The sequence below is a fragment of the Corvus cornix genome, chromosome Z (genome assembly GCF_000738735.6).
Source record: "Corvus cornix cornix isolate S_Up_H32 chromosome Z, ASM73873v5, whole genome shotgun sequence".
Lineage (NCBI taxonomy): Eukaryota > Metazoa > Chordata > Aves > Passeriformes > Corvidae > Corvus > Corvus cornix.
In genome coordinates this window covers 14040640-14066466 of record NC_046357.1, presented here as the reverse complement: position 1 = coordinate 14066466, position 25827 = coordinate 14040640, and the positions used below count along the sequence as shown (strand labels likewise).

Below are 25827 nucleotides of genomic sequence, written 5' to 3'. Positions count from 1 at the left end.
TGAAACGGGTTTGCGGAGCCCAGGGGATGCTCCTGCCGCAGCTCTCACCGAAGCAGGGGAGACATTCCTGCCAAACCCGCTCCAAGGGCCGCTGGAGGGGCACCGGCCTCACCGGCCACTGAAGCTGGCAGCTCTGCCGTCCACGCCAGTCATTTTGGGCTGGGATAGGCTTAAACCGGCCTCTTCCCGGACTCAACTCCCCACCAAGCTGCACGAGGGATGGGCAGCAGCAAACACGAAGGGTGAGGACACCAATGGGGTCCCTCCCTTAGTGGCAGCAGTGGCTCACAGCTGCCCTGTGGGTGAAGCATCTAAGGGACGTGACTATCCAGTTCTCTGGGAAAAGAGTTGGGCAAGTGAATTCTCCAATTTCCTGCAGTTTGGAGAGGGAGGCACACAGGCAGCCAGGAGGTAGCAGGAGCTGGGGGTTAGCAGGCAAGAGGGCAAGATGGGGGGGTTTTTTTGCCAGGATCATTAGGAACAAGAAAAAATCCTGACACAAGTCAAGGCTGGTTGACCGGATTCTTTCAGGGATTTATTTCCTAGCAGTGGATGCTGCTCAGTGAGCTGTGCACCAGGAAAGCTGAAGAAAGCAGCAGCTTCGAGCTTGAAGCACACAGGTCTGCTCTTGCAGATGTGTATAAAAGGCTTGTGTTAGGTAGAAAAGCTGTAGAAAGAGCTTACAACCCCAAAAGAATTTTCCTCTCACAAAATGCTGCTGCTCAGAAGCTGTATGCCAAGTTCTGCCACCTCCCTGGCTGTGGGCATTACCTAGATGGACAGGAGCGACCCCAGGAAAGCTCAGGCAGGGACAACAACAGATCAGGGCCACATGTGATGCTCCTACAGGAGGACACCAGCCTCTTCACCAAGAGGGTGATGTTACACTTACGGCTCTACAGGAACAGACATCAGCTTGGGAAAGGAGGAACTGGCCCCCTGCTTAGTGAGAGGGACTTCTGAGTTAGACTCAGGGTAGGAAAAACAGGGAAGAAAAGGGAAAGAATAGAGACAGAAACTGCCCGGGCACAGGTCTAAAACAAGAGGTGATAACACAGACACAGACGTCACCAGAAGATAAGGTTAAATCCTCTGAACATCTTAGACATCTAATGCAACAATGGTGAATATGCGGGTTTTTTAACACAGAATTTAAGTGTTATTTAAGATCTCGTATTTAAGACAAAAGCAATGATTTAACTGACATGACTGGAACTTGGTGTAGTAAGACCTAGACCTGGAATACTGATCTAAAAATGCACAGCTTATATATGGACCAACAAAAAAAAAAGTTAAAGCAGAATCTCTTGGCATACAGAGGATGATGTATATATTTTTTCTGAGGTCCAGAACACAGGGGGAGTGAGAACTGCTAATTTATCTGGTTAATAATAAAGGGGGAAAGCACAAAACAAAACAAACACAGGGGAGGGCACAACAAACCCTAAACAGCTGGTAACAGCTGAGTCAATGGTAATGGGAAAGTACAAGCATGAGATATCTGTTAGGAAAGAAAAGCAGTAGGAGACAAAAGGTCCTAGTGCCTTCAGCAACATTCTCATGTAACAGATGGGTCAAGTAATCAGCAGGGAAGTGCCTCCAGAGAAGGATGTGTTGGGGGTAAGAAGGTGGAAAGAAACTCGTGTAAGAATGCATGTAAAATCAAGGGATTTGGAACAGCAAAACAGAAATGCCTGGCTTCAGTACATTAAAAAAAAACCTGCTAGGCAAGAATTCATGGAGAAGACTTTAAAGGAAAAAGAAATCAAGGTGAGCTGTACTTTCTTGAAGAAACAATATTTTGTGCTTAAAAGGCACAGGTACAATAGCATCTCAATGCAGAAGGATCAGAAGACTAGGCAGCATCACGAGCTTTTCATTTTCCTCAAAGACAAGAAGAAAGAACACCAAAAGGTTACTGAGCACAAGTTAAAAAAAAATAGTGTGAACACATAGGCAAAAATAATAGAAACATCATGGCATAAAAATGAAATGAAACTTGCAGAAGATAAAAAAATTACCCTTTCTATGCATATTAATACCAAGAAGATGGTCCAGAAAAATGTTACTTAGAGAGAAAGTTACTGAAAAATGACACTGAAAGAGGCAACACTGGTTTGATTTTTGCTTTAGTCCTTGTTAAAATTACCAGCTGTGCACAGGGGATTAGTATACACAGTGCGACACAATATCACTACAGAGGCATACTATCCTCGTCTCTGACAATTCCAGGATAAGAGATCAGTCCTCTGTCCAAGTCAGGTACTGCCAGTCCAGCAGAGTGGGACAAACCACCATTTAAATTCCCTACAAAACCAGGTAAAACCATCTCAGATACCTCCCTGTTAGTCACTTGTGAGAACTCAAACAGTTAAGGGGTCAGAATTAAGAACAACAGCAAATGCAGTGGCTGTCTTCAAGGGTACAAAGAGAAGCAGCAGAAGACTATTACGTCAGTCAGTCTAGCTTCAATCATCTTTAAAATCTCCAAATCAAACAAAGAAACAGTTTGCATGTATGTGGAAGAGAACAAAACTATAAGCAGCAGCAGACACAGGAGAGACAAGAATCAAACCATGTAAAATCAAATTAATTTCTTTTCTTAATGGAGAAGTTGTTGGATGTCATTTATCTGGGCTTTATTATAGCTTTTGTCAGTGTCTCAAACAACTTTCTCATAAATATACTAGGGAAATATGATTAAATGAGACTACTATAAATCCATACCCAGGGAGTAGTTATTAATGACATTCTGTGAAAACAGAAGGACACTGTGAGTGGAGCTCTGCTGGATCTATATAGTCTGGTTCTGCTCAGCACATTCATTAGTGACCTGGACAATGAAAGCGAGTACACATATTAAATCTGCAGATTACACGAAGCTGGGAGTGTCTGCAGCCACACTGGAGAATGGGATTAGCATCTAAAATATTTTGACAAAAATCAGAAAAACATACTCGAAAAATTAGGGTAAAGTTCATCAAGAACAAATGCAGAGTACTACAAAAGGAAAATGTCACTTAGATAGCATTGGCTATGAGGCAAATCTTTGGCACCAGATGCAGCGTTTCATAGAATCGCAGAATCACAGAATGGATTGGGTTAGGAAGGAATGTGGTCCCAAACCCCCTGCCATGGGTAGGGACACCTTCCACCAGACCAGGTTGCTCAGACCCCCATCCAGCCTGGCTTTGATATTTTAGAGGGAATCATTGCTGTCAATAAAGTCCTGCTGTTGGAGAAAAAAAAAAGGTCATTGTCCCAGGATGTATCAGCGGGGACAAAGCCAACACGGCATATGAAGTATTTCTGTAGCCACACACAGAGCTGGGAAGGTCTCAGCAGCAACACTACCCTGTTGGAGCAGAGCTCTGAAATTACTTGCCAGTCTTGAAAGTGTAACTTAATAGGAAATACTCAAGAAATTAGGGCCTGCTAGTCTAAAAAGGAGAAGGTATTGCAGGTGGGCTGTGATACCATAAGCTAAAGGTCCTCATGTACTTTAAAATGCCCCACAGTGACCAGGAGGAGAAGAGCAGTCTGTTCCTCTTGTCCATGATGGAGTAATGGATGTGAATCACATCCAGGTAGGTTTAGGTTAGTGGTTAGATAACACTCAGAAGGATGAAGAATATCAAAGCACTGGGGAACACCATCTCAGGTGCTGACCATCACGCATGGTCTCTGCAGAGGGTCAGACATCTGCCATGAACAATGACTAGAGACACTATCTCTTGGGTTGCAGGAGACAGTAGATCTCTCCATTTCAATCCCTCTTATTTTCACTTCCTTCAACATAATTTTATGTCTTAGTGGGAGTACAGTAAGAGGCCATTTAATGGGTAATATCCCGTGAGTTATGACAATGACACCCTTGTGACTATGCCACCCTTTGCTTTAACAGCAAACATTGGTACAGCTCTCTCAGTAACCATACAGGGTTCAGAACCATTCATTCTCTAGAGAAGATTGGGCCAGATCATTCTTTGAGGGCCTTTTTGCCTAATAATTTAAGGAGTTTTGCTCTCAGTTGTTTATCCGTTTTGATATTGGGTAGACATGTTATGGACTGTCTTTTACCAACTATCCCCAGATCAAAAGCACTGCCTGGGTCTCCAGCCTGGAGATCCTGGGGCTCCTTGAAAGCAGCTCAGATTTTAGCTCAAGTCTCCAAATCTCCTCTGCATTGGCAAAGGGCACTGATGTTGACTTCAGCTTCAATCCTGCAGTTAGCCGGCTGGAGTGTTCAGAGGCATCTGCATTCCATGCAAAACTCATCCATCATTCATTTAGCAACATTGCTGGAGGGCTCTCCCCCTCCATGCACACACATCCCTCCAGAGATAGAGCATGACGGCCCCCTCCATGCCGCCGGAGGCAGGCAGTCTTCAAAACCCCATTCCTTCTCCCCACAGGAAAAGCTGCGGGCGTCGATACGCTGCGGGTTGCCTGTCTACGCCCCTGAGCTCGCTGCAGAGCCACGGCAGACACTTAAATTAATCATGTAGATAATTATACAGTACTTTCAAGGGATTTGATATTCTCAAACAAAACCTTCTGGATTTGGAAAAATTACTCCAGACAAGCATAAATAGGAAATGCTCCTTCCGGATGTAACAGACAGCACAGCGCTGAGCTGAACGCCTCTGTGCTGGTGAGAAGAGCAGCTCAGGTGCCCAATACCAATGGAAGCAAAAAACAGAAAGGTGATAAACTGTTCATCAAGGGAAAAAATAGACCTGCCTGATAAAAATGGAAACCTCAACACTAAGAAGAAATTTATTTTTACTCTTGACTTCCACAAAATAGACTCAAAACCCATGTGAGAAAATTTACTGGAGTCACCACCACCTTACTTTCTGTAGGTGACAGAACTACCAGACTGTCTTACCTGCCTCACATCAAGTACAGACCTGTGTACAAAATACTCTAATTTTATGCCCACCGTGGAATTGCCTAGACTTTTCTGGAGTAAAACAAGCCAGAACTGGGAATGGGCAGCCCCATGGGCCTGAAGTCCCCTGCCTGGGGAGAAGGAGTCCCTGTTCCTGGGGACAGCTTTCCACCAAAGAGATTTCATCCTGGTTGCTCTGAATCCCTCTGAGGCTACTGATTCACATTCTCTGGTAATTAAATCTCCCATCTTACCTAGATCTCAGTAGTGTGGTCTGTTGAGATTTCTTCGTTAACAGTTTCAAGGATAAAGCGAACTAAGATTTTGCAGACGGGATGTTTGCAAGCACAGAGCATCTCAACTGGGAAGATACTGGGGTGGGAAATGTCAATTAATATCCTGAGTGGAATATGGAAACAGTATTAGTCCTATTCAAATAGAAGGATCATGATGGTGCAGAGACAGTATGACCACTCAGTTTGAGGAGGACCCACAAAGGAGATCAGCTTTTCAAGGAATTTCACATTAGAAAGACTCTCACCATGCTAAATACTCGTTTTAGGGCTCAGACTTAACCCCCACTGCTTCAGGCCCATGGACTGAGTCCAGAGCCAACCGACAGCACAGGACAGGTACCCTCCTTTGCAAGAAGAGAAACTTTTGGGCCAGACGCTCTCAGAGGATCAAAAAGGTTGAAAAAAGCACAGCCCCTCTCACCCAGCAGTGCAAACAGCCAAGTACCACTCCTTTCCATCCAATCAAGAAAAAAACAGCCACTTTGCATGGCTGAAGCCTCTTCCCAAAGGTGTGCCACCAGCACCCAGTGAGCGGAGCTGCCTGGTCCTCTTCCTTGTGCCACCAGCCACAAAAATCCTCTGGGGCATCATCAAATCCAGACCCCAGATATCACAGCAGTTTTTTCATGCTCTAATCAATAAAACTCATCAAATTTCAAACAGAAGTGAAGAACACTTACATTGCTGGAAAGCTGCCCGAACACACCACATAGCTGGAAATGGTCTGTATTCTGGCTTAAATGTATTCACAATCAGTTTATACCCACAGACATGCAGCTTCTACAGCTCTCTGCTCTTCTTAGTGTTTATCAGCTCTTCTCACCTTCATCCCTGGAGTATTTACAGCCAGAAAAATCAGCTTTTACCTGCCCTTGTTCCACCCAGCACGCCCACCTAAGATGTGCTCTCAAGGGCTGAAATACCACCCACATAAATAAACCGGCTATCTTCTTCTCCATTCCTCAGTGAAAGTTTTTAGTTATGGCTCAGGAAGTAACACAGTTTCTTCCTTCATCTCCAGCTTTTCAGTTCAAAATACCAAGTTAAACATTTGTGATGTAAGTAAAGAGAGGCTCCTTCTTTGAGACTTTCTTAAGGCAGCAAAAAAGCTGTCTTAAATTATTGCTTATGGAAAAGGAAGAATATTTTCTTTAAATAAGTTGAGGCTGGAACTGTCAAAAAGCATATGTGGATACTCAGGGCATAAGCAATAAGCTTTTTTCTTTTCTGACAAACTGAGGTTTTTCTTCCTATGTTGTCCTCAAAGGAATGATGTAAAGAGCTCTAGTAATCACTTTCTTGTAGGGGGAAACAGAAATATAGAGAGCCATTAAAATGTCCCATTACCAATTTTTAAAACGTGATTTGTGCGGATGGCTAAGACCCAATCCTCCAGGATAACCCCTTTGGCATTTCCATCCTGGCCTAAACTTCCAGAAAAACATACATACAGTTATTCAAAAAATTGTTTTCATCCCCTGAGTGAGATCACTTTATAATTGCTTTAAAGGTTACGTTTGACATATACCGTTAATCTTTTTATATATAGATGAAGGCATGGTACTTGTTTTCCTAAAGTCATCTGGGCATATCAGCACTGAAGAAACAAATTCACTACCAGCAAAAGACGTTTATTTACTAATTTCTATTCAAGTGTAGCTTCTACTTACTAGTTAGAAACTAATAGCTAAAAAGTAACAATAGGAAAAAAACTACCTTGGAACTGAATTGAGGTTTTTCACGAAAAGGCACACTATTGTTGAAAGATAGTTTTGCTGTAATGGTCTGAGGTCTGAAATCCTTCAGGACAGCAGCAGATCTGTTTTATTCTGGATTACCCAGTGGTACAAATCAGATCTGGGCACACGGTCATGTTTCTGCTGAATTAGCCAGAGTGCACATTTATAGGTCAGCTTTATGCCAACCACAGGAAGACTTCTGCTATGTGACCTGGCAATAAAAATTTAAATCTTATGCCGGGAGGCTTTGAGAGATTTTGAACAAATTTGAATTGACAGCAAGTTTTATAGCAGTCAGCATTTTATATTTCATGGGCTCAATGCTTTTAATACAGCTGTAGGAGCCCTAAAGCTGGATTTTCTGCACAGTCAAACCACAGCCTCAGGTTTGACCTCCACACAAGTAACCAGCAGGAATACAGGAATATTAAAACTGGGGGTTTTGTTCTTTAACATCAGCTGAATCCTCATCTGAGCTTGTCACCATGGGCTTCATTTCTAGCCAAAGGAGAGGAATAGGCACTCTTAGGAGGAAATAGTTATCTGACCTCTTGTAGATCTTTATTTTCAGACTAGATGCATGATACCTTTCTTGCACAGAAAGTGTACTTTCTGCTCCATTGCCTGAAAAATGTGTGGGCAAGTAAAATAGAGGTATCTGAATATGATCAGTTGGAACCTGCTTTAAACCAGTTAACCAGGCAAACGGGGCACAGAGAGAAATCTAATACAGCATTGCTAAATAAAGGCAGTGGTGAAACTGTATCAGTTCTTGCTGACAGGCTCCCTGCAACACTTTCTTAACTGCTTTGATTTTCAAGTATTTATGTCCACTATATTAAAGATCAAAAGATCTGTGCAAACATCTAGACTTACTAAATCAAACCTATAATTGCCAGGACATTTACAGTTATCAGCCCAAGCAAGCCCTGAGAACAAAGAACAGTTCACCAAGAGGACACTGAAACAGCCAAGCATGGAAATGCAAAATTCTTGCAGGAAACATTACACTCTAAAGGGGGGCACAACAGTTGGGTAAAAATCTAACTATATACTTTGATTTGGTTTGAAAACCTCACCACCAAATAGCTCTCTACAGGAGTTATTTATTTCCAGGTGCTCTCATAGTATCCAAAACACTGGCAATTAGTAAAATCTTTCCTTAAGGAAATGAGATTGTTTCCATTTTTATAAAGAGAGAATGGAGTTACAAAAAAAGTAGGCATCCCATACAGCCTCATCTGAAGCTTTCCTGTAGGCACAGGGCCACTGGAAAATTTTCTAAGTACCATAGGTGCCCCCGCTACTGTGTACCATGTGGGGCATCATGTCCCACCAGAGGATGGGAAGAGAGCGAGGCTCTCCTAATTCCTTCTACCCTTGCTTCAGATCATCTGAGAGCAAGCTGACAGCACTGCAGGACTGTATCACTCTCAGTCCAGGGACAGTGTGAAGTCTCCAGTGGCTTCCACCACCAGTATTACCTCAAAGGCCATAGGGTACGTCCTTGTCAGCAGCACTGCTCAGGAGGAGCTGCCTCACTTCTCACAAAACCAACCAGTGCCCCTTGGTAGAAGCTGCTTATTCCTTCTAAAACCCTGAAGCCATCCACTTCCTTCTTCCTCTTTATGTCCATACAACATAACTGAGCTCATAAAAAGAGACACATTTCCAAAACACATTATGTGAAAATATACCAGAAATCAGGGATCATGATATCCTGGAAAGTATTTCCACTGGACCAGGAACATGGTGGGATTTTAATGATATTACTAAAAATAACATGAATAGGTGAAAGCTGAAAAACACATCTGCTGTATGTCAGCAGGTAAGAGTAAAGCTCTGAACTGTGGTGTTGACTAAAAGCGCCAGCTCCCACTCCAGGTCAGGCAGCACAAGCCCCCACACCACTTCCCTGCAGTCTTGCCTGTGTTCAAGAGGCTGATGTCCTCTGGGGACAGCAAATACAATGTATTTTGGGACAGTGAACAATCATACAGGCAGCCCTGCTCTGAAAGCAGGGAAAGCCAAAGCCAGTTGTGTTGCAGATGGCAATAAAATGCTGAGCCAGGGCTGCGATGATGCAGCTTCACAGTTTTAGGTCTTTTGTGTATTAAACAACTAGGTTGTTTGACCTGCTTGGTTTGGTAAGGAAACCTCCCAAATGTGCTTTTCAACATACCTAAACTGCTGTGTTGCAAGAGGAGATCTGAAGACAGACACAGTGAGCTTTTAAACTGCAGAGACAGCCAGGCTCAAACCACTGGGCTCCATTTTCCACCATCATTCAGATGAATTAAAAAGAGACAGCAGAGGAGGAAGCATCCGTCTGGCCATCCATTATTAATGAGAGGATCAAGTCTAAAACTCTTACTGATACAGAAGCCCTTTAGTATGATCAAATTATTCTCTTTCATCTTCATCCTTTTTATATACAAACTGTCTGCAGCACCCAGCCTCTCCTCCAAGTCCAGGTCAGGTGGGAAAATGAAGAAGCTTTGCAATTTCTAAGTGACTTTCTAAATCTTTCCCATATTCTCTTATGCTCAATGTACGTTTGAGTATTGAAGGAAAATAGGCTTGCTTTTTTGCATTCATTTAAACCAGAATGAAACAACTTACTTCAGACTAGACTTAAAATCACCTAATTCTCACATGATCTAGTGTCCCAGACTATATCAAAGCAAACTTCTTTAGCTGTCAGATCATTAAAACTATTTATCTATCTATAAACCCTTAAGGACTATTCAATTTGATAACAGAACAAAAAAATCTTGCTTAAGGAACCAAGTTATTGCAAGCTTGTTCAACAATGAAAGAACTATACTTAAAGAGTTTCTTGAAGAATGGTACCCATCCAGTTCTGCAATTATTCAGACTCCTCTGTTCACCAACATGCCTAATCATCCTTTGGATCTCTTCCACGTGCTGAACAGTCCAGAGCTGATGCTGGGAAGCACCATTATGAATGTTCATAGTACTCAGAATTAGTTTCTGACATAATTTATAGAAGGAAAAATCTGGAGTAACATAATTAAAGTCAGTGATGCTTTTCTGGATTTACTCTACAGTTGTGTAACCACAGAGGAAATTTAATTTTAAGTATTCAGATTCCAAGAAACATTGCCTTTTCCAAGTTTGAAAATAGCACATCTCTATCTAACACACACACATTTTCACACAGAAAACGAGTCACAACTGTAGGCATATAAGTAATAAGAATTAGACTTCAAATTTACATGTAGGCACCTAAATAAACAACCCAGCTTTTAAAGGCCCTCACTAATGTCACCTACTCCTGTATGACTTGGAAACAAGCACCTATTTACCTGCACCTTGACAGCCAAAACCCTTTCTCAATTGCAAGGCTTCCTGAGGGACTGGGCTTCCATGTCATGTTTTGAACACTCCTATAGAAATTTACTGTACACGCCAGTTCTTTCTGAAAACAACACTTACATTAAAATAGGGACAAAAATAGGCTTTGTAGATCTGTAATTATTTTTAAATGCTTCCACTCTTCTCGAGATCTTCCTGTGGGAAAGATATCTGCAATAATTATTCATAAAACAAGAGAATGTAAATAACATGTTAAATTTGGACTGCATTGTCTTCAGGAGTCATGCATCTAGTATTACAAACAAACCACAAACATCTCATGTTCCAATACTCTGATTCTATATTAAACAAACAAATGTCCCCAACAAACTATTTAAATTAAATGTTGATAAGCACCAAGAAAACCAACAGTTTATAACACTGCAAATTGAACACACTTGGAAGGTGAACTGATGGGATTTCACCATGTTACTGGAAAGGCCAAAATTTTAAGTAAGTAAGTAAATAAATAAATAAATAGTTTTCTATTTTCTCATAAGTCTGAATTAAGACAAACAAAATTATTGGTATTATTATTACCAGATATAATGAGACGTATTTCCACATCACTATTCCCAAAATCCATTAATCATCTCTAATCTGACCTGAGCACTGGAAATAATTAACAGCGTACGATGAGTGCTCCCAAGCAAGCGCGCCAAGTAGAGCTTAGGAAGGGACTTTCAGAGAACATACTTCCCATCTTGGCTTTGGCAGAATCTGCAATTCTGCTCACTTACTCATCCACACCAATGTTCTCTTTTACCTCCCAGTGAGCTGGGAGGTGAAAAGCCAAAGGATTTTCAGATAATATTTTACATCTCTACCACCAATATCTACCTGGAGGCAATAACTGCATTTCCCTTCAACACTGCATATTTACACTTCACTCCTTCTCTATGAAGTCCAGGTGTGTGACGCACATCGGCAGAGCTCAGCTTTGTTCCCTACGTCTCTGACAGGCAAAAGCACACATAAAGCTGACTGCTCATCACCTCCTTAGGGAATGTATCTCCAAAAACAGGACATGGCTTCAACTGCAGCCAACAGCAGGATTTTCACAGATGGAGGGTTAGTCTCTGCACTCTGCAGTTTTATTTTAGTTCCCTTTCCTGCTCTCAAGTCAATGCAGAGGTTTTTGAGGCACAAAGGGTTCATCTGTGACCTCTGAAGGACACAGACCACTGAACCATAACCCTGTCATTGCTGCCTCTGTCCTCTTAACCTCCAGCTGAACTACAGCAGCCTCCCAAAGCATGCATGCCAGACTAAATTCTTCTTTCCCAAATTGAAGGTCTACTGCTGGTAGAAACTCGCTGGAAGCAATGAGTTGTCACCTCTCAGAGAATAAATGCTGCTGATGCTGACCACAGCTTCCATTTCTTTCATAGAATCATAGAATCATTTAGGTTGGAAAAGCCCTCCAAGGTCATTGAGTCCAACCTTTGATGGAACACCACCCTGTCAACTAAACCATAGCACTTAATGCCAGGTTGTTATTTCTTGAACACTTACAGGGATGCTGACTCCGTGGGCAGCCCATTCCAATGCTTAACCACCTTTTCAGTGAAAAAATTATTCGTGATGACCAACCTGAACTTTCTCTGGTGCAGCTTGAGGCCATTTCCTCTCATCCTGTCCCTTGTTCCCTGGGAGAAGAGACTGACCCGCACCTGGCTACACCCTCCTGTCAGGGAGTTGTAAAGAGAGGTAAGATGCCCCTGAGCCTCTTTTTCTCCAGGATAAACATCCCCAGTTTCCTCAGCTGCTCCTCACAGGACTTGTGCTCTACACCCTTCCCCAGCTCTGTTCCCCTTCTCTGGTCACACTTTAGCACCTCGGTGTCTCTCCTGCAGTGAAGGGCTCAAAACTAAGCAGGATTTGAGGTGCAGCCCCACCAGTGCTGAGTACAGAGGGACAGTCACCACCTTGGTCCTGCTGGCCACACCATTGCTGATACATTCAGGATGTCCTTGGCCTTCTTGGCCACCTGGGCACACTCCAGCTCATGTTCAGCCACTACTGACCAGCACCTCCAGGTCCTTTCCCACCCAGCAGCTTTCCAGCCACTCTGTCCCAGCCTGTGGCACTGCCTGGGGTTGTTGTGACCAAGGGCAGGACCTTGGCCTGGTTGAACCTCACACAACTGGCCTCAGCCCATGGATCCAGTCTGTCCAAATCCCTCTCCAGAGCCTTTCTGCCCTCCAGCAGATCAGCACTCCCACCTGTTGCGGTGACCCAGCCTCCTGCGGGGCTGGGGCAGCATGATGCCAATCAATCCCAGCCCATCCCCTGGATCAAGTTTCCCAAAGAGGCAGACTCAGAGGGTGGGTCATGGGGCGGCTCAGAAGCCTAAGCTGCACGCCCCCCCCCGGGTCCAAGCTGCCTCCCCCGGTTTGGGAAAATTCTCGGTTACTTGGTTGTTCACTGGTTCTTTGTTATAACTCCCGCCTCTCAGTTTCCCCCAGTGGTTCTTGTTAAATTGTATCCTCCCCCTGGCTTGTAACTCATTGGTTGTTTTCCCCTTTCCCCGAGGTTTTCAAATTCCCTGTAAAACTGAGGACAAGCCTGGGGAGGGGTCCCATTGCATTTCATCCCTTTCCGAGCTTGTTCGGGTTTGCGAAACTTCTCACAATAAAACCTGTTAGAAGCCAGACCAGAACAGCCTCTCTCTTCCTTGTCTCCGAGCTAATGTGAGCCGATACCATCGGACTCCTGCCGTGTTTCCCTCTGCAAAGAAGCCAGCTAGCCAGCTCAGCCAGCAGCTCTTTTCCTGATGCCGAAGTCGCTTCTGCGACCCACAGAAGTAAACGCAGCTGGGCTGGTCTCTGAACCTGGGGCACGCCAGAGCTCATGCATCGAGCACAAGAACTGCGTTAGCCACCCAACTTGGTGCCATCTGCAAACTGACTGAGGGTGCACTTGATCCCCTTGTCCCGACCATGGATAAAGATATCATACAGGACTTGCCCCAATACTGACCACAGCAGCAATGTCTTTTTGGAGGCAGACCTCGTGGAACATGGATCTGGAAGCCTCCCAAGCCTCTTCTGACCTTTCTCAGGCAATGTGTGATCGTGCTTTTGGAGGCTGCTGAATTTTATGGCTGTTTCTGAAGATCCACACAAGCAAGACCAGGATGGTACTCTGGTTCCAGAAATAACTAGGCAGGGTAATCACTACAGTCTTTGGTCTAGTTCCTCTCAAACAGTTTTTTGCCTGACTGAAAATCATCTGTCAATAAAAAGGAGGGGAGAGTGCAGCTAGTTGTCTTCTTAGAATGTAAGGGGGGTTTTACATGGCTTTGACAATTGTGAAGTATTTGCTGCCATAACTGTAGGACCTATCCCCAGCCTGCAGAGCCTGTGCTCTCAGGGTAACTTCAGAAGATGCTTGCCTTCCTTGAAGTCTCCACACAAGGTTCATCAGAGTCCAGATACTGCAACCCAGATACACACAGTCTTCACCAACTTCACTCTTCAGGAACCCTGTAACCACCATGGTTGGTTCAATTCTCTCATTGGTCAGGAGACTAATTTTCTACACACTGACATCACATACAATCTCACTAAATCTGCACAAGGTCTGGAGCAAAGGTTTCAAGCACAGAATTTGCTGTCATGGTAGTTCTTGTGCATCTCTTCGGTGTTTTAGAAGACTTCAATGCTGAATTGAGCCCCTATTAAAAATACATAAATAAATGTTATGGTCTATAAATAATGATTCAGTGCTCCACCTAATCATGTGCTTTTATGCAGTCATCATCTCTGCAAAGACAAGGAGCAAAGCCTGGAAAGCAAAGTCTTGCCTTCAGGCATTTTAAATATTCAAGTTTCTGAGTCAATGTTCTTACTGGGCTGAAGGAACAAAAGAGGGAGTCCATTCATAGCAAACACACACAATAATCTTTACTATCCCAAGCAGTATTGGTGTATTAACCACACACTGGACTTAAACATCATATGCACTTTCATGTATTATGGTGTTCACATGTGTGTAACTGCAGATCATATCTAAAAGAAGCCAAGCAGACTTTCAGAGCCATGCCAAAGATTAAGAACATGCAACAAGCCGACTCCCCCACATAAGGTCTCATCATAATCATTTGCTGTAACAGCATATAACAAAAGAAAAAGACACAAAACAGAACCACCGCACCCCCCTGTTTTCCCCCAAATCTACCATTAAGCTCAAGCTTCAAAGTGAGCCTTATTTAAACCAAATAGACTTTTTAAAACTAAATATAGTGCTACTACAATATTGGAATCAAATATTATAAATTAAATACACATTTGGGGATATTTTTTTAAGAAAAAAGCAAGTGCAGCATAGGCAAAAATCCAGTTACTGAAAACTAAAGTATTAATCCTTCAAACACTTAAGGAACTATGTAATATTGCTTATATCAGTAAGCAATCAGACTTACAATGTATCTGTTTTATCATGTGCTCAGAAACATGCTTGGGATGAGGAGCTGAAATATGTATATGTTGTCACCAGAATATTCCCAAAGATCATATTATATATATTCAATATTCCGTATATATTGCAGCATTAGAATATTCAACCCAACTCTTAGTATTTGAAAATACTTTTCTTAAAGTATGATGATATATCATCACAGCATCCCAAGCAACATACTAAGATGCTGCCAAAGAGAGGTATTTGATAGCCATATCATGCACTCTGTATCTAATAACAAAAATCAGTCTTACCGATGTTTTATTATGAGCAACCTGCAGGCAGGGAAGAAAAACAACAGAGAAAAGGAAATACTCTGAAATTGCAGAAAGAACCACTCTTCCCAAGCAGCAAAGCTCAGGAGGAGTTGCCAGCAAGCATTGACAACCCAGCAGCCAGGAAAGCCAGAGCATGACAAAGTGTTACTCTTTCCACCCAGTGCCAGAGAGAGCAGGTACAACCTTCCCTGCTTTGCTAGTCCCACATGCTCCTGTTCTGGCAACAAGCAAGCATGGACCTGATTAAATAGCATCTCTTTTGCAATAGCTGCTAGCGTGGTCCAATTTGGGCAGGGTGGATAAAGAGAGGAGGAGCAGGGTGTCACACACAACTTCAAAAAGACCCCTTAAAGCCTGAGCAACCCCCTCCCCCCACCAAAATGTAAAAGGAGGAGAGGTGACAAACCCAGAAATCTCCTTCACACTGATGGCAGTGAGTGGCAGAAGATTTGTTCCACTGAACCTGATCTGCCCTTAGAGGTACCAGTGGAAGGTGTAGCAGCCTCTGTCCCTCACTGGATTATTCAGTCATCTTCAAAGATCTTCCTTAGCTGGCTCAAAGCCCAGTGGAAATTGTGATGTGTCAAGAGACCCTGCACTGTCCCTTCTCTCCCAGGCACTCCAGGCAAACCTGCAGCTCTCAGAGATCAGACTGTCTCAGAGCTCCAACCCAGGTGCTAAACCAGGACTGAAATACCTCGAACTCAAACTAATGACGTGGCAGCACCGAAAAACCGTGTGGCAACAGGAGCTTTATCAGCAGCCTCAAAATGAGCTGGGCTGGCCCCTCCAATGCCAACTCAGGAGGGCAAGGTCCTTTCTGTCTGTCTTCACCTACTTTTCTTTCATTAATTCCACTAAAACATGCAAGACTCCCTTCAGATTACTGCATTTCTTCATATTTTGGCTGACAGTTTAGAAGATACCCAGGGCAGGAGCCATCCTACAGCTGTGCTGCGTGGAGAGGGGCAGAGACACTCCACAATCCAAACTTCACCCTTGAAATTATTTCATCGGAAAATGTGCTGAACAAGACTATGAAAGACAAATCAGAAAATCTAATTACAAATTACAATCAGAAAAGTGATCTTATTTCCTGGAAAAGGGTATTCTTCTTTAATTCCCTTTTTTATTTTACCAGAGCCACAAGAGCCCTTGTATGAACTCCTGTTGTTACAAAGCATAGAAACTCATTCAATTATCTTCATATCATCTGGAGAACAACAACACAACAGTCTTGTAACTCTGGGCTTTGTCAGGTGAACCAATTTGGTATCATACATTTATTTAACACATTATAGTACAATAGTTTGTAACTTTGGTTTCACTTTCTTTGTTCTGTCCCATGATGAAACACTGGGTAAGTACGTATATGTCAGCATGGCACTTTGTTTCTAAAAGCTGATTAAAAATGCATTATTTAAAAAGGAAATATATGGAAGTGACTTTGGAGGCCTAGATTTTAAGCTTCTTTCTCTTTTTTTTGACATCTGTTTGCTGAGCGCATATAATTTCTCCCTTGAATTATTTAAATGTCCCAGTGCTTTTTTCATAAAAGGAAAACTGAAGCCAGATGCCCAGCATCAAGATGGGAAACCTTAAAAATACTATAGAGTTAGTAAAAAACTGGAATTCTCATCCACTGGGAAAACCCAGTGTTTTAAAGAGACATTTTCACTAGAATGTCGTATTTAAACCCCTGTAGAGCTCTGAAAGTTCCAGAGAACTATACTAAAAAATCTCAAAATATTTTCTTTTCTTTTGCCTTTTTCCCTACTTTCAGCCTTAAAAATCTGAAGAGTTTGGGTGTCTGATACTGTTCTTGCAGACAAGGCTGATGACCACACATCCTCATCCTGCCAGTCCTCACCCCGATGTAAAGTGCCCAACATGCATTGCAGGAGCCAAGCCTGAAAAGGAGATGTTGTCCCTTGAGAGGAACAATGTCCCACAGGAATTGCCACTGCTGGCTTTTCCACAAGGAATAGCTAATTTATGGACTCTCTATTCCCCACAGACAAAACACACAGATGGAAATTTTGCCCTGCTTCTACAGAAAGCCTGAAAGTGCAAACCATAACAGGAATCCATTAAGGAAAGAAGCAGAATTAAATGGGATTTCTTAAAACCATAATCTGCCAAGAGATATTTTGGATTACTTTATTTTTGAATAGACTTAATACACCAGGTAATAGCATTTTTCAAAGAAAAAATTAAGCCCTTGTTTAACCGATCTCAGCTACTCATCCCTGGGGTTTCCAGCCTTGCAGTTCTCCTGAGGATAGGCAGGTTGCTCACAACTTCTCTTCCCGCATTGGAACACATATTTTTACATTTACGTTTTGAAACTGCTAATCTTTAGTTGGAAGTTAATTGTACTTGGGGGGGGAAAAAAAAAAAAAGAGGATGCATGCAAGCTTTCTGGACTGTCATGTGAGAGGGATAAATACAAAGCAGAGCAGTTTCCAAAGCAGAAGTACAATACTTGGAAAAGAAGAGGGAAGAAAATACTGAAAACAAGGTTGCTCAGATAAATTATGTTGCAGTTCACAATTTTAAGATGGACAGAGGTGTGTGGGATTTAGCTTCTGTCTCATTATCCATATGGCCACAGCTCATTAGGGCACCAACTCACCCCATGGGCCTTAACCAGCCCCTCGGGGTAGCAGGGACTTGCAGGAGTAGGAAACTCCTTCCCTCAACTTGGGCACGCAGGACAACAAACAAGAGACTACACCTTGGTCACAACCCAAAGCAGCTCCAGTACACTCAGGGAAAACCACTGAAAAGGCACCTTAATGAAGATCAAGCGAGTGGTCACCAGTCTGCCTCTGCTTCAGACACCTCAGGAGAGTGAGCTGTGATGCTGATCTTTACATTTAAAGCAGTAAAGGCTTTGGAGAGCAGAGATTTCTTTAAGAGAGCAGACAGAAATCCAGCCAGGCTGCCCTTTTCAACTTGCATGTAGTGAATCAAGAGCAGGACCATGCCCTCAGAGAGGGGTTTTGCTTTCTTCCTCCAGCAAAGAAGCCCTAGTCTCTCTCTTCTCTCTCTCACACACACACACAAACCAGACACTGTCTTTCCAGACATCTTCTCCCTCCTCCACCCTCTTCCGCCCTCTCGTCCTTGGGATGCTGCAATCAAAACCTATCCTGCTCCACTTTCCATGACTGAAGAACCTCACCAGTCTGAACCACAGCAGTGGTTTGGGAGGCTGAAGGCAGGATTTTCAACCCCCTCAAAGGGCATTTAGAAACCAAACTCCTCATGCTAAAAGCAATGGTTTCTAAAAACCATAATCAGCCTCAGCAAACTTCAGACTTACTTTGCAAATCACTAGAGTAGAAGTAAACCTCATCTGGCACCAAGAAGCAATATTTTGTTTCTTGGAAGCTACACAAAACATTTATTGTCATGAGAGTGGTGAGAATGTAGAAATTCAAAATCTGACAATCTAGCTAGAAAAAAAGTTCAGAGTCCAAGCCACTCATCACAGCTGAGCAAGCTCCTTGCTGCATGTTTGGGAATGCACAATGTCCTCACATGCTCTCTCATACCAAGGATTCAGAGAGTAGCTGGTCTGGGGCAGGACCCTTTCCACTGCTCCAGGGAATCAGCCAGGCTGGACCTGGCCACAGAGGCATTAGTGCTTATGAAAAGGAAGGTGCAGGACCATGCCCAGGCAGTGAGCAGGGCAGGAGCCCCGCAATAGCCTGGTTTTGACCTCTCGTTGATTGTCAGAGGCAATCACTGACCCCCAGTTACCACAGCTCTGCTGACCTGTGTTACCCAGTGCAAACTCCACTGTGTGCCCGAGCCTGAATTCCCCTCCAAACACAATATAATGGCTCACTCTCAAGTCACCTCTAATTTTTATTGCCTGCTACGAGCTAGGTTTCATGCAGTACTGTGAACTGACTCGTGGGGATATTAGGTTTCAAGGTCTTACTAATCAGCTTTGCATTGAATAATGAGTTTAAAAAAACCTTTCATTTTACTTACATATATACCAATTGTTGAACGAGAGTGACTCAATGGTGCAAGGAAATCTCTCATTTACAGTTCTGTGTAAACATGTACGACCAGGTGCTGAAGAGTATGAGACCTCAAAAGTCATCTCTGTCTTGGACATAAGAGATATGTTGGGCACTAATAAATAGAAAAATCTTACTGAAGCACCAAATAGAGAGCTTTTGTTCACACTCCAGTGAACTATAAAGTCTTACAAAGCCAAAGAATAAATGCTATTTTAACATCACAGAAAACAGTTACTTTTTTGAAGCTTATGACCTGCTTAGGGTCAAGGTGTTCCAGTGCAGCTGTAAATGTGTTATCACGATTACTACACATCTTCTTGGACTTACATTCAGCAGAAAAATAAAAAATTAATCTCAAGACCTGCCAGCTTCAGCCTACCTGTTCTCTGAAGAGCCCTTAGGCAGAGAACTTGCTGCTGAGAAACCCAAAGGTCTGGAAAAAAATCAAAGCAACTTTTTGCAGCCATGGGGATCTGGACCTTATTCTGCTCTGGTTGTACATAATTTTTTAATGTCAAATGTTCTCTGCATTAACACGCTTTTCTGTCCTGAGTAGGGACAAAGAAAGGTAAGTCTTCTGCCTTCTTGATTTTAACCTAGTATCACCATCTTCAAAGCCTGACTGCCCTTCGTCTGTCACAGAAAGCACACTAACCTAGTTTGGAAAGTAACTCAATGGGCCTCTTCTCAACCTCCCTGCTTGAAATAGCTTTGGACAGATATGGCACAACCCTGCAGATTCCTGCACAATAATCTCCACTGGTGTGGATTCCCCAGCCTCTCTGGCTAAGTAACCCCAACCCTTACGGTCAGGATTTTCTTTCCTAATGTCTGAATTATCCCTCCTTTGCTGCAAGCCTATGTCCACGGGCCGATTTTCATCTGGTGTTAGAAGGGGAGGGGGCATGAGAGCTTGTGTCTTTCTCATCTTTCAAATTCTTGGAAAATCACAGGCACTGAGCAAGGGAGAGAGAGGACCAAAAGATACAGACTGAGCAGAATTTCTGTGTTAGTTTTATTCTCACATTAGACAAATTTGTCATTTTTATTTTATTCTAAATGCTAATGTGTGGCAACACCAGCTGCCAATTTAGAGAGACATACTTGGCATGCCAAGATTTATGTCAAAAAGCTTCGCATCCCTTACTTAATTTTCCTGATAGTCACCAACCCTTCCAGAAAGACAGATTTACTTGGCACTCTTTAAAAAACACTTACTTGATGAATGATGCTACCTCAAATCATGAGCCTCCCAAACTCAAAGCTCTTTGTCTAATGAAAACTATTACTGCTTTTTAATAAGTTCTTCAGCATTTAAAAATAGCACTCCTAATTTCCTGCTCCACCGAGCACCACCTTGACTTCAAGTCAAATTATTCACAACCTCTTCTCCACCAGCCCTGGGGGATACAAGTCTTGCGTTTTGGGGGTAAGTACTTCTCTCAACAGCTGTGAGAAGCTCTCTGAAGCAGGAAAGAGCAACTCACTCCTAACAGTATCAGACATCAAAGCTAAGCGACCCTTTTTTTCCTTCTATTTTAGCCCAAATGTTGCAGAGTAACAAGCAGCAACACCAGCAGGATTTCTTTGAAGCAACTTACACTCAACTAAATTATATTGTGGGAGAGTAATAGCCCGTGGAAGAGATAACATTACCACGTAAGCAAGCTTTAGCAGTTTTAGCTTGCTCTAGTTCTCACCAGGCACATTTCTCTCAGGAAAACACCAGAGGCATAATACTCACAACACAAACCCAAACAGAAGTGTGTTACTGTGCCACAGTGTCACAAACCTTAGTACTGATATTTAAAGCAGCCGTTTCACTCACAACGTGGGGGCTGCACAGAGCCCTCCAGAGAATAACAGATCTCCTTGCACAGGTGTCATCCCAAGATCCAGGCATGCAAAGCTCCAGGAACTCACAGAGCCTTCACATGGGGGGGAAACTTCACCCTTCACCCCAGCATGAGCAGCATCAGGACCAAGGGCACACAGAGGGCACAAACATCACCAAAACCAATGATCTCTATATTGCGTTGTCTTGCCCTTTTTCAGAAGTTGTCACTAAATACTTCTTCCACTGCTTCCTGCATTTTGTCAGACCTCCAAACCCACTAAATTTCCTTATATGCTTTTTGTATATCACTTTTTGAGTTACTTTGTTTTTTCTTGTTGACAGTTCAAGCATTTCAGATATTCTTACAGGTAAATGAGTCTCTTAAAAGTCTGGTCCTTTCCAAACTGCCTGACTTCCTGGAAAACTGACATTCCTCTAATATTTTTACAAATCTCCCTGTTAATTGCTTCATTAGAACATCTTTCTGTGATTACATTTCTGTCTGTAGGACACGAAAAGGAACAGTGCACTCTAGTGTGACCTACTTTTCTAGAAAACTAGAAAACATGTTTTTAACAAACATGGGAGATAAATTCTGCACAATATCTGCCTTTTTAAGTTCAAACAGAATTTTTCTAAGGACTTGAAGGAAAACACCGTTTTTCTGAAAAAATGCTGTAACTGAGGGCTTGGTCAAATAGTTAATGAGAGTTTCCCAGCTTTCTCCTAATGGTCACCTTATATCATTTTTGATTCTGCAGCTTATGCAATAGGAGAAAAATCAGTCAAGTACAAGCTATCTGCATTTTGGGAGTTAGTTATCCAACATCTCTGATAAGACTTTGTGCCCTGATGCTGTGGATCTGTGAAACAAATACCATCAAGTTCCTTCTCTGCAAGATTTTTGTTTGGGCTATTGACCCATTGAGTTCATGCAAACTGCTTTTCCCTGAGCATGCAAGCTGTGCATCTTGAGGGGAAAAAAATTAAAATCCAAAGCCAACTCTTGGTTTTTCATGTGGATAAAACTCTAGCTGGCTCCAAAAGAAACTACTTGTAAAGGTTGTAATGCAAAGGCAAAACAAAGAAGGCACATGAACACAGTGGGAGCACATACTCATAAAACATGAAAAGGTCCATTTGCAATATATAATGCTTGACCTTCAAAATACATTAAAAAGTCCACTAGAAGCTTTTAATCCAAAAGCTAAAAAAAATTTACTCCATTACATGGAACTGTAGCGTTTGTCCAAATCTCCCAGCAAACTCAATTGCAGCTTCTCCTTAATTTTCCCGTTTGCAAACAGAGACAATCTTTATTCCACATGTGCACATGACTTTCCTGTGCTAAGAACACAAGTTTTATAGAAACTCATTTCAAGCATGAGATGAGTTTCTATAAAAGAAACAGGGCATGAGGATGCCATGCCTAGCACATGGCAGCTCCTCATTGTCTGTGTTACAAACCTTCCCCGAGGACTACTTTTTCTATAAACAGTCTTGCTGGACACAGATTGCTGGAAAAAAACCAAATAAAATCTGCTGATATTTTCCTTCAGATTTTTTGACACTGTGTTTAAGTGTATATATGCTTTTACAAATACACAGAGAAACCAGACACAGGACAACCTGTTCTCCTATACAAAAACTATTACAAAAGCTAACAATTTCAAAATAAGGCTAAATTTGTGAGTGTAGAGAATTTTTTTTTCACTTTCTCTTGGGAAATGACTTGTGATAATAATAACAGGTATATGAATTCCTTAAGCAAACATCATGATTTCTATCTTTTTGTGCTAACACTGCCTTGGCCTATTATATATGCAGAAGGATCTGGACTTTGGCCAGAGAGCATTTTTGTACTGCCTTTAACCAGAACTTTCTGAAATCAATAGCATCCATACGCTCCAGTGCCCAGCTTGTTTCTCCAGGGACAGGAAAGAGGCCCAGTTTAATACATACTTAATTCAATTAAGAGCTGCACAGCGATAGCCTTTAGTAAATTTTAACCTCCTCTCCACACATCGTTTACTAACCCACCATTAATTAAACACAGTTATTAAACTAGCATGTTTACAATTACTGTATTTTCAATGAATGAACAAAAGCTATTTATGGGGCCCAACCGAACGGCGCCTGTTCATTCACAGCACAGGACTGAGCGCAGATGCCCGGAGCCAGCTGGCATTTCAACAGCACAAACAGCAGTCCACAGACACACAGAGGCAGGTCGGCACAAATATCTTCTGCCCAGAAGGAAAAGCTGCACTGGAATGCTTTAAATTCCTCCTTTGAACATTTACTGCTGAAAAACACACCACTGCCAGGTGCCTGTATACCATGGGGACCCAGTAACCCCAGCTCACCAGTACAGCCCTTCTGCAGATCTAACAGGTTGCAATCCATTGTCTTTGTGAGTGCCTTTGAAACAGCTTGGCACAAAGTGCCACTAGATACTAGGAAACATTAAATACTACCGTTACCACCACGGTCAAACATGTCTCTCACCTAACAAACCTCTAGAAAGAATCTGCTCTGGGCAGAAAGGTGTGTTCATGGATGGTTGACTGACAACTCCTCTGTGCCACCGGTGGCATGATGTCATGAAACACAAAAGCCTGCAGAAGTGGACAGGGATACAGGATGTGCAGCCCACATCTTCCCACTAAATCATGTTCAGCGCCTTCAGGTAAAAAGATTAAGATTCTTCAGATGAGGCAGCATAGGATTGACACTGCATGGGGTCTAAGGCAGCTGCAACGCCCAGATTACCCACAGGCTTTTCATCGTGCATTATCAAATTCAAGTAAACTAGCCAAGTAACAGCAAAGATAGAGAAACAAAGGATTTCTAACTTACACCACTAATTCAGAAATGTGTAACAAATGCATGAAAACTCAAGCACAGATTTGAATTTTTAAAAAAAGAAAAAAAAAAAGGAGTTTTGCCTGTCTTTACAAAAATAAAATGCTAAATGTTCGTGCATGTGTTTTTTCATTCATGTGTAAATAAATGTATGACCCAAGCCTCCTTCATTGTTCTATCTGGGAATGTTTTTAGCATAAGTGGAGCAACGGGAAACTTAGTTTAGACTTAGCTCACAAAATCAGCAAGAAAATTGACAGTCTTTGTCCTAGAAATATAGTGAATAGGGCATCTCAATAGGCAATATGACATATTTGTTACACTCGCTTCACATCTCTCACAGGGAGGGGATTATACCCTGGCCACCTGGCTTTTGGATAGTTTCCATTAACATCTTTTATTTCATATCACATACCTGTGATGTTTGCCACAGATGGCTCTGCAAGGCAGGTGAGGGCAAGACCTGGGCTGCAGCTCCCTGCTGCACTGAACATTGAGGCACAGTAGAGACTCTTCAACAATGAAAGAACTGTCATAATTCTGTCCACTTGGTGATGGTGTCCTTGAAGTGGGAGAGGCCTTGCATGGAAAGAAGGGAACTGGGTGAACAGTCTCATCACATGGGCAGTGGGCAGGAAGTGCTGATGCTGAATGGTGAGGTGCCTGCAGATCCTGCACCCTGAATGCAGGAGGGTGGTTCAGCAAACTGAGAGGCAGTTCTTGCCACAAAGTCACATCTTGGAATGGATAAACAGCTTATGTCGAAATGGAGATCAGCGATGAGTGGTGTCCCTCAGGGGCCTGTATTAGGACCAGGACTATTTAATACCTTCATCAACACATGGACATGTGGGATCAAGTGCACCCTCAGCAAGTTTGCACGTGACACCAAGCTGTGAGGTGTGTTTGACACACCTGAAGGACAGGATGCCATCCAGAAGGACCTGGACAAGCTTGAGGAGTGGTCCATGGGAACATCATGAGGTTTAACAAGACCAAGTGCTGGTGCTGCACCTGGGTCAGGGCAACCCCCAGTACCAGCACAGGCTGGGCATGAACAGACCCAGAGCAGCCCTGCCCAGAAGGACTTGGGGGTGCTGTGGGTGAGAGGCTGGACATGCCCCGGCCATGGCACTCACAGCCCAGAGAGCCAAACGTGTCCTGGGCTGCACCCAGAGCCCCATGGGCAGCAGGGGAGGGAGGGGATTCTGCCCCTCTGCTCCGCTCTGCTGAGACCCACCTGGAGCACTGCATCCAGCTCTGGGGTCCCAGCACAGGAGGGACAGGGACCTGCTGGAACCAGTACAGAGGCAGCCACTGTAGACAATTAGGGGATGGAGCACCTCTCCTATGAGAAAAGACTGAGAGAGTTGGGATTTTTCAGCCTGGAAAAGGGAAGGATCTGGGGAGAACTTACTGTGGCCTCTCAATTATTAATATTTAATAAAAAAGAAACAGATTTTTTTGTTAGGACATGTTGCAACAGGACAAGCGGTAATGGTTTTAAACTAAAAGAGGGTAGATTCAGCCCAGATATAAGAAATACATTTTTTATTATGACAGTGGCACAGGTTGCCCAGAGAAGTGGTAGATGTTCCATCCCTGGAAACATTCAAAGTCAGACAGGGAGCTGTGAGCAACCTGATCTAGTGAAAGGTGACCCTGCCCATGGCAGGTGGGTTGGAACTAGATGGCCTTTAGAGATCCCTTCTAACCCAGCCTATCCTACAATTATATGATTTGCCAAAAACAGCAGAAAGGCTGCTACATAGAACAGGACCATGATGCCTGTAGACCCCATCATTAAGTCTCTGGTTTAACAAATGTGCATGGTTCAGAAGAAGATAGATTAGATAAGAAGCACAGAAACTTTCCTCTTACACCTTATTTGAAAATTACTATTAAATCCTTCTCTTATTTTACTTCACGGTCAAAAAAGAAGCCCCATTCTGCTTTGCCAGCAGCATTAAAAAGCTTTCACACATGTTCCCAACAGCGTTGCTACACAGCCCCTGTTCACTGAACACATTTGCAACTCA

General features: G+C 43.0%; 1 protein-coding gene across 1 annotated transcript in view; it reads right to left on the bottom strand.

Annotated features, from left to right (window-relative positions):
* PDZD2 (PDZ domain containing 2) overlaps positions 1-25827 on the bottom strand; it is a 204638-nt gene that overhangs the window by 140247 nt on the left and 38564 nt on the right.